This window comes from Bombina bombina, chromosome 5 (genome assembly GCF_027579735.1).
Source record: "Bombina bombina isolate aBomBom1 chromosome 5, aBomBom1.pri, whole genome shotgun sequence".
Lineage (NCBI taxonomy): Eukaryota > Metazoa > Chordata > Amphibia > Anura > Bombinatoridae > Bombina > Bombina bombina.
Genome location: NC_069503.1, coordinates 799,513,802 through 799,531,072, shown reverse-complemented (window position 1 = coordinate 799,531,072; position 17,271 = coordinate 799,513,802).

Below are 17,271 nucleotides of genomic sequence, written 5' to 3'. Positions count from 1 at the left end.
GGCGGAGCAACAGGTTTAAACACAGGCTTAATTCTAACTAAAGCCTGACAAAAAGCCAGAACGTCTGGGACATCTGCCAGACGCTTGTGCAACAGAATAGACAAAGCAGATATCTGTCCCTTTAAGGAACTAGCGGACAATCCTTTCTCCAATCCTTCTTGGAGAAAAGACAAAATCCTAGGAATCCTGATCTTACTCCATGAGTAGCCTTTGGATTCACACCAAAAAAACATAATTTATGTAAGAACTTACCTGATAAATTCATTTCTTTCATATTAACAAGAGTCCATGAGCTAGTGACGTATGGGATATACATTCCTACCAGGAGGGGCAAAGTTTCCCAAACCTTAAAATGCCTATAAATACACCCCTCACCACACCCACAAATCAGTTTAACGAATAGCCAAGAAGTGGGGTGATAAGAAAAAAAGTGCGAAGCATATAAAATAAGGAATTGGAATAATTGTGCTTTATACAAAAAAATCATAACCACCACAAAAAAGGGTGGGCCTCATGGACTCTTGTTAATATGAAAGAAATGAATTTATCAGGTAAGTTCTTACATAAATTATGTTTTCTTTCATGTAATTAACAAGAGTCCATGAGCTAGTGACGTATGGGATAATGACTACCCAAGATGTGGATCTTTCCACACAAGAGTCACTAGAGAGGGAGGGATAAAATAAAGACAGCCAATTCCTGCTGAAAATAATCCACACCCAAAATAAAGTTTAACAAAAAACATAAGCAGAAGATTCAAACTGAAACCGCTGCCTGAAGAACTTTTCTACCAAAAACTGCTTCAGAAGAAGAAAATACATCAAAATGGTAGAATTTAGTAAAAGTATGCAAAGAGGACCAAGTTGCTGCTTTGCAGATCTGGTCAACTAAAGCTTCATTCCTAAACGCCCAGGAAGTGGATACTGACCTAGTAGAATGAGCTGTAATTCTCTGAGGCGGAATTTTACCCGACTCAACATAGGCAAGATGAATTAAAGATTTCAACCAAGATGCCAAAGAAATGGCAGAAGCTTTCTGGCCTTTCCTAGAACCGGAAAAGATAACAAATAGACTAGAAGTCTTACGGAAAGATTTCGTAGCTTCAACATAATATTTCAAAGCTCTAACAACATCCAAAGAATGCAACGATTTCTCCTTAGAATTCTTAGGATTAGGACATAATGAAGGAACCACAATTTCTCTACTAATGTTGTTGGAATTCACAACTTTAGGTAAAAATTCAAAAGAAGTTCGCAACACAGCCTTATCCTGATGAAAAATCAGAAAAGGAGACTCACAAGAAAGAGCAGATAATTCAGAAACTCTTCTAGCAGAAGAGATGGCCAAAAGGAACAAAACTTTCCAAGAAAGTAATTTAATGTCCAATGAATGCATAGGTTCAAACGGAGGAGCTTGAAGAGCCCCTAGAACCAAATTCAAACTCCAAGGAGGAGAAATTGACTTAATGACAGGTTTTATACGAACCAAAGCTTGTACAAAACAATGAATATCAGGAAGAATAGCAATCTTTCTGTGAAAAAGAACAGAAAGAGCGGAGATTTGTCCTTTCAAAGAACTTGCGGACAAACCCTTATCTAAACCATCCTGAAGAAACTGTAAAATTCTCGGTATTCTAAAAGAATGCCAAGAAAAATGATGAGAAAGACACCAAGAAATATAAGTCTTCCAGACTCTATAATATATCTCTCGAGATACAGATTTACGAGCCTGTAACATAGTATTAATCACGGAGTCAGAGAAACCTCTTTGACCAAGAATCAAGCGTTCAATCTCCATACCTTTAAATTTAAGGATTTCAGATCCGGATGGAAAAAAGGACCTTGCGACAGAAGGTCTGGTCTTAACGGAAGAGTCCATGGTTGGCAAGATGCCATCCGGACAAGATCCGCATACCAAAACCTGTGAGGCCATGCCGGAGCTATTAGCAGAACAAACGAGCATTCCCTCAGAATCTTGGAGATTACTCTTGGAAGAAGAACTAGAGGCGGAAAGATATAGGCAGGATGATACTTCCAAGGAAGTGATAATGCATCCACTGCCTCCGCCTGAGGATCCCTGGATCTGGACAGATACCTGGGAAGTTTCTTGTTTAGATGAGAGGCCATCAGATCTATCTCTGGGAGCCCCCACATTTGAACAATCTGAAGAAATACCTCTGGGTGAAGAGACCATTCGCCCGGATGCAACGTTTGGCGACTGAGATAATCCGCTTCCCAATTGTCTACACCTGGGATATGAACCGCAGAGATTAGACAGGAGCTGGATTCCGCCCAAACCAAAATTCGAGATACTTCTTTCATAGCCAGAGGACTGTGAGTCCCTCCTTGATGATTGATGTATGCCACAGTTGTGACATTGTCTGTCTGAAAACAAATGAACGATTCTCTCTTCAGAAGAGGCCAAAACTGAAGAGCTCTGAAAATTGCACGGAGTTCCAAGATATTGATCGGTAATCTCACCTCCTGAGATTCCCAAACTCCTTGTGCCGTCAGAGATCCCCACACAGCTCCCCAACCTGTGAGACTTGCATCTGTTGAAATTACAGTCCAGGTCGGAAGAACAAAAGAAGCCCCCTGAATTAAACGAAGGTGATCTGTCCACCACGTTAGAGAGTGTCGAACAATCGGTTTTAAAGATATTAATTGATATATCTTCGTGTAATCCCTGCACCATTGGTTCAGCATACAGAGCTGAAGAGGTCGCATGTGAAAACGAGCAAAGGGGATCGCGTCCGATGCAGTAGTCATAAGACCTAGAATTTCCATGCATAAGGCTACCGAAGGGAATGATTGAGACTGAAGGTTTCGACAAGCTGTAATCAATTTTAGACGTCTCTTGTCTGTTAAAGACAGAGTCATGGACACTGAATCTATCTGGAAACCCAGAAAGGTTACCCTTGTTTGAGGAATCAAAGAACTTTTTGGTAAATTGATCCTCCAACCATGATCTTGAAGAAACAACACAAGTCGATTCGTATGAGACTCTGCTAAATGTAAAGACTGAGCAAGTACCAAGATATCGTCCAAATAAGGAAATACCACAATACCCTGTTCTCTGATTACAGACAGAAGGGCACCGAGAATCTTTGTGAAAATTCTTGGAGCTGTAGCAAGGCCAAACGGTAGAGCCACAAATTGGTAATGCTTGTCTAGAAAAGAGAATCTCAGGAACTGATAATGATCTGGATGAATCGGAATATGCAGATATGCATCCTGTAAATCTATTGTGGACATATAATTCCCTTGCTGAACAAAAGGCAATATAGTCCTTACAGTTACCATCTTGAACGTTGGTATCCTTACATAACGATTCAATAATTTTAGATCCAGAACTGGTCTGAAGGAATTCTCCTTCTTTGGTACAATGAAGAGATTTGAATAAAACCCCATCCCCTGTTCCAGAACTGGAACTGGCATAATTACTCCAGCCAACTCTAGATCTGAAACACAATTCAGAAATGCTTGAGCTTTCACTGGATTTACTGGGACACGGGAAAGAAAAAATCTCTTTGCAGGAGGTCTCATCTTGAAACCAATTCTGTACCCTTCTGAAACAATGTTCTGAATCCAAAGATTGTGAACAGAATTGATCCAAATTTCTTTGAAAAAACGTAACCTGCCCCCTACCAGCTGAACTGGAATGAGGGCCGTACCTTCATGTGAACTTAGAAGCAGGCTTTGCCTTTCTAGCAGGCTTGGATTTATTCCAGACTGGAGATGGTTTCCAAACTGAAACTGCTCCTGAGGACGAAGGATCAGGCTTTTGTTCTTTGTTGAAACGAAAGGAACGAAAACGATTGTTAGCCCTGTTTTTACCTTTAGATTTTTTATCCTGTGGTAAAAAAGTTCCTTTCCCACCAGTAACAGTTGAAATAATAGAATCCAACTGAGAACCAAATAATTTGTTTCCCTGGAAAGAAATGGAAAGTAGAGTTGATTTAGAAGCCATATCAGCATTCCAGGTCTTAAGCCATAAAGCTCTTCTGGCTAAGATAGGCAGAGACATAAACCTAACATCAACTCTAATAATATCAAAAATGGCATCACAGATAAAATTATTAGCATGCTGGAGAAGAATAATAATATCATGAGAATCACGATTTGTTACTTGTTGCGCTAGAGTTTCCAACCAAAAAGTTGAAGCTGCAGCAACATCAGCCAATGATATAGCAGGTCTAAGAAGATTACCTGAACATAGATAAGCTTTTCTTAGAAAAGATTCAATTTTTCTATCTAAAGGATCCTTAAACGAGGTACCATCTGACGTAGGAATGGTAGTACGTTTAGCAAGGGTAGAAATAGCCCCATCAACTTTAGGGATTTTGTCCCAAAATTCTAACCTGTCAGGCGGAACAGGATATAATTGCTTAAAACGTTTAGAAGGAGTAAATGAATTACCCAATTTATCCCATTCCTTGGAAATTACTGCAGAAATAGCATTAGGAACAGGAAAGACTTCTGGAATAACCGCAGGAGCTTTAAAAACCTTATCCAAACGTATAGAATTAGTATCAAGAGGACTAGAATCCTCTATTTCTAAAGCAATTAGTACTTCTTTAAGTAAAGAGCGAATAAATTCCATCTTAAATAAATATGAAGATTTATCAGCATCAATCTCTGAGATAGAATCCTCTGAACCAGAAGAGTCCAAAGAATCAGAATGATGGTGTTCATTTAAAAATTCATCTGTAGAGAGAGAAGATTTAAAAGACTTTTTACGTTTACTAGAAGGAGAAATAACAGACAAAGCCTTCTTTATGGATTCAGAAACAAAATCTCTTATGTTATCAGGAACATTCTGCACCTTAGATGTTGAGGGAACTGCAACAGGCAATGGTACATCACTAAAGGAAATATTATCTGCTTTAACAAGTTTGTCATGACAATTAATACAAACAACAGCTGGAGGAATAGCTACCAAAAGTTTACAGCAGATACACTTAGCTTTGGTAGATCCAGCAGGCAGTGGTTTTCCTGTAGTATCTTCTGGCTCAGATGCAACGTGAGACATCTTGCAATATGTAAGAGAAAAAACAACATATAAAGCAAAATAGATCAAATTCCTTATAAGACAGTTTCAGGAATGGGAAAAAATGCCAAATATCAAGCTTCTAGCAACCAGAAGCAAATGAAAAATGAGACTGAAATAATGTGGAGACAAAAGCGACGCCCATATTTTTTAGCGCCAAATAAGACGCCCACATTATTTGGCGCCTAAATGCTTTTGGCGCCAAAAATGACGCCACATCCGGAACGCCGACATTTTTGGCGCAAAATAACGTCAAAAAATGACGCAACTTCCGGCGACACGTATGACGCCGGAAACGGAAAAGAATTTTTGCGCCAAAAAAGTCCGCGCCAAGAATGACGCAATAAAATGAAGCATTTTCAGCCCCCGCGAGCCTAACAGCCCACAGGGAAAAAAGTCAAATTTTTGAGGTAAGAAAAATATGATAATTCAATGCATAATCCCAAATATGAAACCGACTGTCTGAAAATAAGGAAAGTTGAACATTCTGAGTCAAGGCAAATAAATGTTTGAATACATATATTTAAAACTTTATAAATAAAGTGCCCAACCATAGCTTAGAGTGTCACAGAAAATAAGACTTACTTACCCCAGGACACTCATCTACATGTTTGTAGAAAGCCAAACCAGTACTGAAACGAGAATCAGTAGAGGTAATGGTAAATATAAGAGTATATCGTCGATCTGAAAAGGGAGGTAAGAGATGAATCTCTACGACCGATAACAGAGAACCTTATGAAATAGACCCCGTAGAAGGAGATCACTGCATTCAATAGGCAATACTCTCTTCACATCCCTCTGACATTCACTGCACGCTGAGAGGAAAACCGGGCTCCAACTTGCTGCGGAGCGCATATCAACGTAGAATCTAGCACAAACTTACTTCACCACCTCCCTTGGAGGCAAAGTTTGTAAAAACTGATTTGTGGGTGTGGTGAGGGGTGTATTTATAGGCATTTTAAGGTTTGGGAAACTTTGCCCCTCCTGGTAGGAATGTATATCCCATACGTCACTAGCTCATGGACTCTTGTTAATTACATGAAAGAAATATATTTACGCCATATCTTATGATAGATCTTCCTGGTGACAGGCTTTCAAGCCTGAATCAAGGTATCTATGACCGACTCAGAGAAACCCCGCTTTGATAAAATCAAGCGTTCAATCTCCAAGCAGTCAGTTGCAGAGAAATTAGATTTGGATGCTTGAATGGACCTTGAATCAAAAGGTCCCGTCTCAGTGGCAGAGTCCATGGTGGAAGAGATGACATGTCCACCAGGTCTGCATACCAAGTCCTGCGTGGCCACGCAGGCGCTATCAAAATCACTGAAGCTCTCTCCTGTTTGATTCTGGCAATCAGACGCGGAAGGAGAGGGAATGGTGGAAACACTTAAGCCAGGTTGAACGACCAGGGTACTGCTAGAGCATCTATCAGTACTGCCTGAGGATCCCTTGACCTGGATCCGTAACAAGGAAGTTTGGCGTTCTGACGAGACGCCATCAGATCCAATTCTGGTGTGCCCCATAGCTGAACCAGTTGAGCAAACACCTCCGGATGGAGCTCCCACTCCCCCGGATGAAAAGTCTGACGACTTAGAAAATCTGAGTGCCCACAACAAATTAACCCTTTATGCAAGCTAGTAAAAACCTCTGATAACACTAGGATTACTGCTTCCCCTTCCGCTAATGGGGACACTGTCAGCCTTTCTGAGTTAACACATTCTCTGTAGAAAATATGACTGAACATACCTCATTACTGTATAGCAAGAAACCGTTCCTCACACTGAAGTTTTCCTGTACTCCTCAGCTTCTGTGGGAACAGCAGTGGACCTTAGTTACAAATGCTAAGATCATCATCCTCCAGGCAGAAATCTTCATATATGTCCTGCCTGAGAGTAAATTGCACAACACCGGTACCATTTAAAAATAACAAACACTTGATTGAAGATAAAATAAAACTAACAGTTTAACACCTATTCTCTTTACCCTTCCTGCTGAGAGCCAGCAAAGAGAATGACTGGGGGGTGGAGATAAGGGGGGAGCTATATAGACAGCTCTGCTGTGGTGCTCTCTTTGCTACTTCCTGTCAGGAAGGACAATATCCCACAAGTTAGGATGAATCCGTGGACTCGGTACATCTTGCAAAAGAAAAGGCTTCTTCCGCATCACTCTCCCATACGCTGAATTGTTGAACGATGCACAGCGACACCATCTGCATCAAGATGATGTTGTAGGTCTTTGGAAGTGGTCTGTGGGCTGTTTTCGACCGTTCTCACCATCCTTTGCCTTTCCAATATTTTACTTCTGGCCTTAACAAGAACTGTGCCTGTGGTCATCCATTTCCTCACTATGTTCCTCACAGTGGACACTGACAGCTTAAATCTCTGCAATAGCTTTTTGTAGCCTTAACCTAAACCATAATGTTGAACAATCTTTGTTTTCAGGTCATTTGAGAGTTGTTTTGAGGCCCCCATGTTGCCACTCTTCAGAGGAGAGTCAAAGAGAACAACAACTTGCAATTGGCCACCTTAAATACCTTTTCTCATGATTGGATGCACCTGTCTTTGAAGTTAAAGGCTTAATGGGCTCACCAAACCAATTGTGTGTTCCAATTAATCAGTGCTAGGTAGTTACAGGTATTCAAATCAACAAAATGACAAGGGTGCCCAAATTTATGCACCTGTTTAATTTCATTTTGATGCATATTGCACATTTTCTGTTAATCCAATAAACCTCATTTCACTACTGAAATATTACTGTGTCCATCAGTTATTTGATAGATCAAAATGAAATTGCTGATCCAAAAACCCAATTATTTATAAATGAAAATCCTGGAAATGGTCAGGGGTGCCTAAACTTTTACATATGACTGTGTACAGTATATATATATATATATATATATATATATAAAATGAGAGAGAGAGAGAGAAAACATAAAGTGGGACAAGCGCACATGGGGTGCTCCTAGTGTAGTGTGTTTCAGCCGATTTTTATAAGTGGAACATAAAGTGGGACAAGCACACATGGGCTGCTCCTAGTGTAGTGTGTTTCAGCCGATTTTTATAAGTGGTGAGGAATGATTAAAAACTAATCACCTGATTCAACCTCAAGTATTAAGAGGTATATAAAAGGCCTTAGTGTTATGATGTTTTCAAGGCATATCCTCCCCTTTCGTCATTCTCAGACTCCCATGGTGTATACACCGACCGTATTCTTGTATACAGTGAGGAATCCCCCAGTGGAGTATAGAGTAGAGGGGGTATTTAACGTTTCTAAATAAAGTACTGATATACAGTTAATCACTAAAAGAATGATATTTATTGGCCACAAGAACGCCTGATGATACAACAAACACGAACATATGACACTCAAATTAAAACATAAATAAAATAAGCCTTGGTGATAAAGGCGTATAACTAAAAATATACCACAATATAAGTGTATATATAAGAGCTACTGGTAAACTAGTGCTCTTAAAAGCGTGAGCGGTCAGCACTCAATGTGTAAGTACACACAACAGCTGATCCGCTATTTCGCTAGACACTCGTGGTATTTAGGCGGGCCTAACCTGTTTCAGAGCGCTATTGACTGCTTCATCACAGTTAGGGGCCGCCCCCCCCCATCAACTCTCTCTTTATAGTGTCAGCTCCTGGCAGGATGTAGCAGAACCGCCATCTTTATGGTTGGCAGTTTAATACGCCCCCATACATTTAAAATCATTTTGTAATAGAAAATCCAATCCACTTTTAAAAGATAAATATATATATGTATATATATATACACACACAGGAACAAAGGATTTAACACTTTTTCTTACAAGATATATATATATATATATATGTATATTTTTATTCTTATTTAGAAGGCTATAGAAGAGAAGACCATTGATAAAAGGTATATATTTTATACTCTTGTTTTAGTGATCCTATATATCAGGATTGTCATTAGGCTTGTTAGTCCACAAATGTCTTGTGTCATTGCACCTCAATTTTTTAGCACATATAGTGTACATAAAAATGTCAGAAGAAATAATATCCACATTTCTCCATTCATATCTATAGCCTCCTTTGATAGATTTATCCGTGTTTTAATTCAAATTCTCCATTCATAAACTTGCTGGTGATTATACATTCTATTTTGGCAACACAGTTTCTATAAATAGCAGTTTTTCAATTTCATGTTATTTTATATAGAACATATATTACCCAAGATGTTTTCTTATATAAAGTCAGCTAAGTCAATGTCTTTATTAAGACCTGCTGGTTCTAATATGTTCAGGGTGTATATCCAGTAGGTTTCTCTTTTACGCAGGTCAGTTAGCCTGCTTCCTCCCCTGCTTTCCTGTTTTACCTGTTCTATAGCTTTAAGATAGAGCTCAGATTTATTTTTGTTATGAAATTTGGAGAAGTGATTTATTAATGGGGTTTTTAAAAGCCCTGCTTCAATTTTCTTCATATGCTCAACCTCTTTTTGTGCGACCTATATATCTCATTGGATTTGCACACGTACATTCAAGTAAATATATTACATAGTCCGATTTACAATTCAACATGTTTTTGATGGGAAAATTTTCTCCTCCCATATTTACATCTGCAAATCTATTAAACTTCTTGTTTTTGTGAACATCATCACAACACATACAAAGAAGAAAAATTCAGTTACGCAAAATTGAAGTTAGTGACTGCTGTTATCCAAGCAGTGTTGAGGATAAAGTGTCAGAGTTCATTATTAATGTCAAGAGGGTGTTGGGCGTGACTTAGGACCTGAGTGCATAACAAATAACAGTAATGAATATCCCCACTGCTGCCCAAGCGTGCTACCTTATTACCGGAACCACTGAGGGATCTGCAATGCACGGGTAAACTGTATACCTTCTCCAAGTGCTCGTCTGTCCGCCGGTTCAGCTCGCTTGGTGTCCTCGTAGGCAAATTCAGTATGCACGGCGTCCCTTCTGCCCGCCTGACTGGGCGCTGTTTCCTATAGGCTGATTAGTTCTGTCACTCACCCTGAACCACTCCACTGCATGGATCCAACCACGAATTCCACCAATGACTGCAAAGATACTGCACACACCGCCCCACAGTCGTAACTCCAGGAGGACTGGCCAAAATAGAAAAAGTAAAGAGCAAAAATCCTGGGAGTTATAATTAAAACGTCTTTTATTGAAGATAGGTTAAAATTGAAAAGGCACACATGTCAAAAAGAAATAGCAACCAGGTGTCACAACAGACACAATTTTTTCTTTGACACTTGTAGAATCCTGTTAGATTCATTATGCTTTTATTTAATATCTTGTTTTGTTTTTATTTTTCCTCAGTGCAAGCATGTTTTTAAGGTTTACATTTTTCTTAAATATAATGTCAGGTATCTCGCCTATAATCTTTTAACAGAGGATCTTTTTGTAGGACAGACCAATATTTTTTCATAATCTTAATTTTCCAGAAACTATCGTTAAAGGTGGTAAAAAATTTAATTCCAGTGTTTTCACTGTAGTTTTCAGTCTCTGAAACACCTATTTTATAATTTACATTAATGAGGGTTTCCCTATCTAGTGTTTGTACTTTTCTGTATGCTTCCCTCACAACTCTCTCTAGATATATTTTCTCCCTAAATTTGTTTGTTAGTTTTTCTGCCTCTTCTTCAAAATCTTCAGACCTAATTCAGTTGTGTTTTAGCCTCTGAAATTGGCCATAAGGAATGTACTTAATCCACTTTGGATAGTGGACACTCCTGGCATCAAGATAGCTATTGGTGTCCGTTTCTTTTCTATACAGTTTGCTGCAGATTTTGCCATCCAGAGTGTATAAAGTAACATCTAAAAAATAAAATTTATGCTTACCTTATAAATGTATTTCTTCAAGATATGGTGAGTCCACGGGTTCATCTTAATTACTGTTAGAAATATCACTCCTGGCCAGCAGGAGGAAGCAGAGCACCACAGTAAAACTGTTAAGTATCACTTCCTTACCCACAACCCCCAGTCATTTGACTGAAAGAAATGGAGAAAGGAGAGTAACACAAAGTGCGGAGGTGTCTGAGGTTTAGACAAAAACGCTTATAAAAAGACAAAAAGGGTGGGTCCGTGGACTCACCATATCTTGAAGAAATAAATTTATCAGGTAAGCATACATTTTGTTTTCTTCCTAAAATATGGTGAGTCCACGGGTTCATCTTAATTACTGTTAGGAACCAATACCCAAGCTAGAGGACACAGATGAATAGGGGGGGATAAGAACAAGCATGCCTAGATGGAAGGCTCCGCCGCTTGAAGAACCTTTCTCCCAAAAGCCGCTTCAGCCGAGGCAAAAGTATCAAATCTGTTAAATTTGGAAAAAGTATGTAAAGACGACCAATTTGCAGCCTTGCTAATTTGCTCCATGGAAGCTTCATTTTTAAAAGCCCAAGAAGAGGCTACAGCCCTGGTGGAATGAGCCATAATTCTCTCTGCAGGTTGCTTCCCAGCAGACTCATACGCCAGGCAAATCACACTTCACAACCAAAAAGAAAGAGTAGAAGCAGTAGCTTTCTGACCTCTACCTTACCCAGACAAACAAACAAAAGAGCAGGAGAGGATACACAGGAGTAAATGTGTCGTCGGAGCACACAATGTAAGGGAACGCTGTAAAGGTCAGTAGGTGGGGACTCCAGTCTCCCGCCACAGCACACTGGCGCAATGGAGTGGGTGTGTGGAGGTAATCAACTGTACTGTATGCAGCCAGGGCAACTGGGCAAGTCTGCTTACTACGCCAATAAAGTATGAAGGAAATCCAAAATAGGCGCACAACAAAATACAGCAAATTAGCTCTCCCGTAGTAAAAACGCAAAAGTTTATTGGGTAAAAATTAAAAGCACAAAGGGCTCAAAAGCCATGAAACACAAAAAATAAAATCATCTGGTGAGAGTCAGAATGCTCCACGGATGCGTTTCGTGAGCATGCTCACTTGTTCACTGCAAGAGCAGGAGACTTGCGAAAGTCCTTAGTCGCCTCCAAATAGAATTTTAGGGCACGAACCACATCAAAATTGTGCAAAAGACATTCTTTAACCGAAGAAGGCTTCAGACACAGAGATGGAACAACGATCTCCTGATTAATATTTTTAGTAGAAACAACCTTAGGAAGGAAACCAAACTTAGAACAAAGAACCGCCTTATCCGCATGAAAAATAAGATAAGGGGAATCATACTGCAAGACTGAGAGTTCAGAGACTCTCTGAGCAGAAGAGATGGATAAAAAAAAAAAAAACTTCCAAGATAACAACTAAATATCTTAAGGAAAGTCACGGATCAACCGGGGAATGTTGAAAAAACTCAAAGAACAAGATTAAGGCTCCAGGGAGGAACAACCGACTTAATACAGGCCTGACTTGACCAAGATCTGACAAAAAGATTGGACGTCTGGCACGTCCACCAAACGCTTATGTAACAAAACAGATAAGTCAGAAATTTGACCCTTCAGAGTACTAACTGATAAACCTTTCTCCAGACCTTCCTGGAGAAAAGACAAATTTCTAAGGACCCGAACTTTATTCCAAGAGTAACCCTTATATTCACACCATGAAAGATGTTAACGCCATATCTTATGGAAAAATTCCAAGAAACAGGCTTGCGAGCCTGAATCATAGTCTCAATGACCAACTCAGAAAAACCACGGTTAGACAGAAATTAAGCATTGAAAATCAAGCAGTCAGCTACAGAGAAACAAGATTTGGATGACGGAAGAGACCCTGAATCAGAAAATCCTTCCTTGGAGAAAGTTTCCCCGGTGGGAACATCTTCCACTAGATCTGGATACCATATCCTGCGAGGCCACGCAGGAACTATTATAATAACAGACACTCTCTCCTGCTTGATACAAGAAATGCCTTGAGGAAGAAGAGCAAACAGAAGAAAACAGTATGCAAGCCTTAAAACCCAAGGAACCGCTATAACATCCATCAGAGCAGTCTTCGAGTCTGTGGACCTTGAACCGTATCTTGTAAGTTTGGTATTCTGCCAAAACATCACCCAATCCAACTCCACCCCCATTTGGGGGTTAAACTGGAGAACATCTCCAGATGGAGAACTCACTCCTGGATGAAAAATCTGTATACTCAGGAAGTCCTCTAGCCAGATGTCCACTCCTAGAATGTGGATGTAAATAGACAGTAATTGTGAGCCACAGCCCACAGACCAAACCGAGTCACCTCTGACATGGCTAAGGAACCCAGAGTTCCTACCGAGACAGTGAGAATACATTGACCATCTGGAACCTGATTAACCGGCTATGGACAACTGAGTACAAGCCCTTAGAGCATGAAAAATCGATATCCACTCCAAGATATCAAAGGAGAGAACTGACTCCTCTGGAGTCCAAAGTCCCAGTGCCTTAAACAAGTTCCGGACTACTCCCCAGCTCAACAGGCTGGTGTCCGAGTTAACAATCACATAGAAATGTCTCGAGGAACATGCGCCCTGAGACAGATACTCCTGACATCACCTTAGGGTGAACCAGATCTATCCTCAGAGAGATCCGGATGGTCACTGCTCCATTGACTGAGCATGCCAAACTTCAGAGCTCTCAAATGGACTCGGGAAAAAGATGAGATTCCCTCAATCAATAACCTCCAAACCTTAAGCCACTGGAAAGAGAATGGAAAAACAGCTACAGCTGAATTTAAACTCCCAACCCTCTGGTTACAAAAAATCTAAACTATTGGACCACAATAGCCAGATATGGGCTGAACAGTAGGCTGAAGAAGGAGGTAAGAGGGAGTAAACCTTGATTATCTGACCTCTGAAAGAATTATTCTCATAGATAGAGAGTCTATTTAAAGTTTCTTAAAAAGAAACACCCTTGAAAGGGGAAACGGGGAACTCCTATCCCAGTTTCACATCCCATCCAAGGAAGTGTAAACAAGGACAAGATTCCTTAAAAAGAGTTGCTCGAAAGAAAGATGATGCCTGAACCATACAATGTCCAGGAGGGCACCCTTTCCATCCCCAAGACCTAACAGATTCTTCCTAGGATGACAAACTCGAACATTTTTAGTTGATCCCAGACATGCAAAATTGCAGAACTCTACTTGGAACTAGAAAATACATATCCTTTAGGTCTATGTTCATTATGAACAAACCCACTTGAATCAAGGTAGAATAGAGACTACTTGAAAAGAGTGTACTCTGGAAAGCATGAGATAACTACCTAGACCCAGTTTCTTTACTGGAACTAGCACTCCCAGAGAGGGAACCTGAACCTAGATCCAGAATACCTCTCATCATATCTAGACTGCAGATACTCTAGAAGGAGAAATCTGTCCATGAGAGGAATCTTAGATTGATACTCCCAGAACCCAAAATGGTCAGGATTTCAAAGAATGGACTGTTCCCGAAGAAGAAAAGGAAAACTATCCTTAGTCTATTCCTCATGACTTATGGCGGAAAAGACCTTTCCCCACCTGAAAGTCATAGGATAATCTTATCAGAAGCTTGGAATTGGAGGAAAACATAAAATATATGCCAAATAATGAACCTGCATCTGCAGTGTCAAAAAGCCTAGGCTGTACCACTACGCCATAAGCAGGCTTCTAAGTTGACCAAGTAGAGCTATTCCAGAAGGAACCAGCAAATCCTTGACTCCCCAAGGACAGCCATGGGGTCGATCCGATATAAATCGTCGCCCGCAAAAGCCGGCGACGCCAATATTTGCGCGGGTTTGGTATCACATATACGGCGTAACCTAGAAGTTACGCCCGTATATTTCTGCCGTCGCCCGCAGTTTTTTGGGCCATAGGCAGGTATACCAAACCCGCGCAGTTTGGTATCCAATATGCAGCGTAAGGACTTACGTGGCGAAAATGGAGAAAACTTACTCCATTTTCACCTCGACACAAAAAGCAGCCGTAAGAAGCCTTACGCTGACTATTGGAGCCCCGTAACTCCCTAAACTGGCTGCTAAAATAAACCTAACACCTAACGCATGCGCAATGTCTATCTCCCTGTCAACCGCGATCCCCCCCCCCCCCCCGAAATCCTTAATAAAGTTATTACCCCCTAAACCGCCGCTCCCGGACCCCGCCGCCATCTACATAAACTAACCCCCTACTGTGAGCCTCTAAAACCGCCGCCATCTACCTTATCTATCCCCTAATCTGACCCCTTACACCGCCGCCACCTATATAAAAATTATTAACCCCTAATCTAATCCCCCTATACCGCCGCCAGCTATATTAATATTATTAACCCCTAATGTAAGCCCCTTACACCGCCGCCATCTCTATTAAAATGATTAACCCCTAATTTAATCTACCTACCCCGCCGCCAGCTATATTATCTATATTAACCCTAAGTATATTATAGTTAATATAGGTATTACATTATATATATTAACTATATTAACCCTAATTATATTAGGGTTAATATAGTTAATATAGTTACTATAGTATTTATATTAACTATATTAACTCTATCTAACCCTAACACCCCTAACTAAATTTATATTAAATTAATCTAATTCATTTATAAACTAAAATATTCCTATTTAAATCTAAATACTTACCTATAAAACAAACCCTAAGATAGCTACAATATAATTAATAATTACATTGTAGCTATGTTAGGGTTAATATTTATTTTACAGGTAAATTGTTAATTATTTTAACTAGGTATAATAGATATTAAATAGTTATTAACTATTTAATATCTACCTAGTTAAAATAATTACCCAATTACCTGTAAAATAAATCCTAACCTAAGTTACAAATACACCTACACTATCAATAAATTTAATAAACTACAAACATCTATCTAAAAATACAATTAAATTAACTAAACTAAATTACAAAAAAAAACAAACACTAAATTACAAAAAATAAAAAAAAGATTACAAGATATTTAAGCTAATTACACCTATTCTAAGCCCCCTAATAAAATAATAAACCCCCAAAATAAAAAAAAATTCCCTGCCCTATTCTAAATTAAACAAATTTCAAAGCTCTTTACCTTACCAGCCCTTAAAAGGGCCTTTTGTGGGGCATGCCCCAAAGAATTCAGCTCTTTTGCATACAACAAATACAATCAGCCAATAGAATGCGAGCTCAATCTGATTGGCTGTTCGGATCAGCCAATCGGATTGAACTTGAATCTGATTGGCTGATTCAATCAGCCAATCAGATTTTTCTAACTTAATTCCGATTGGCTGATAGAATCCTATCAGCCAATCGGAATTCGGCGGACGCCATCTTGGATGACGTCATTTAAAGGTACCTCATTCCAAGTACAGCAGTCGGCCAGGATGGATGCTCCGCGGCGGCGGAGCGAAGAAAGAAGATTGAAGATGCCGCCGGAAGAATGAAGACTTTGCTGCCGCTTGGAGGAAGACGTCGCCGGAGGAAGAATTCTTCTTTGCCGCTTGGAGGAAGACATCGCCGGAGGAAGAATTCTTCTTTGCCGCTTGGAGGAAGACATCGCCCGGATCGGATCAGGAGTTCGGCCCGGTGTGGTGAAGACAAGGTAGGGAGATCTTCAGGGGGGTAGTGTTAGGCTTTTTTAAGGGGGGGTTGGGTGGTTTTAGAATAGGGGTATGTGGGTGGTGGGTTGTAATGGGGGGGGGGATTGTATTTGTTGTATGCAAAAGAGCTGAATTCTTTGGGGCATGCCCCACAAAAGGCCCTTTTAAGGGCTGGTAAGGTAAAGAGCTTTGAAATTTGTTTAATTTAGAATAGGGCAGGGAATTTTTTTTATTTTGGGGGTTTATTATTTTATTAGGGGGCTTAGAATAGGTGTAATTAGCTTAAATATCTTGTAATCTTTTTTTTATTTTTTGTAATTTAGTGTTTGTTTTTTCTTGTAATTTAGTTTAGTTAATTTAATTGTATTTTAGATAGATGTTTGTAGTTTATTAAATTTATTGATAGTGTAGGTGTATTTGTAACTTAGGTTAGGATTTATTTTACAGGTAATTGGGTAATTATTTTAACTAGGTAGATATTAAATAGTTAATAACTATTTAATATCTATTATACCTAGTTAAAATAATTAACAATTTACCTGTAAAATAAATATTAACCCTAACATAGCTACAATGTAATTATTAATTATATTGTAGCTATCTTAGGGTTTATTTTATAGGTAAGTATTTGGATTTAAATAGGAATATTTTAGTTTATAAATGAATTAGATTAATTTAATATAAATTTAGTTAGGGTTAGATAGAGTTAATATAGTTAATATAAATACTATAGTAACTAT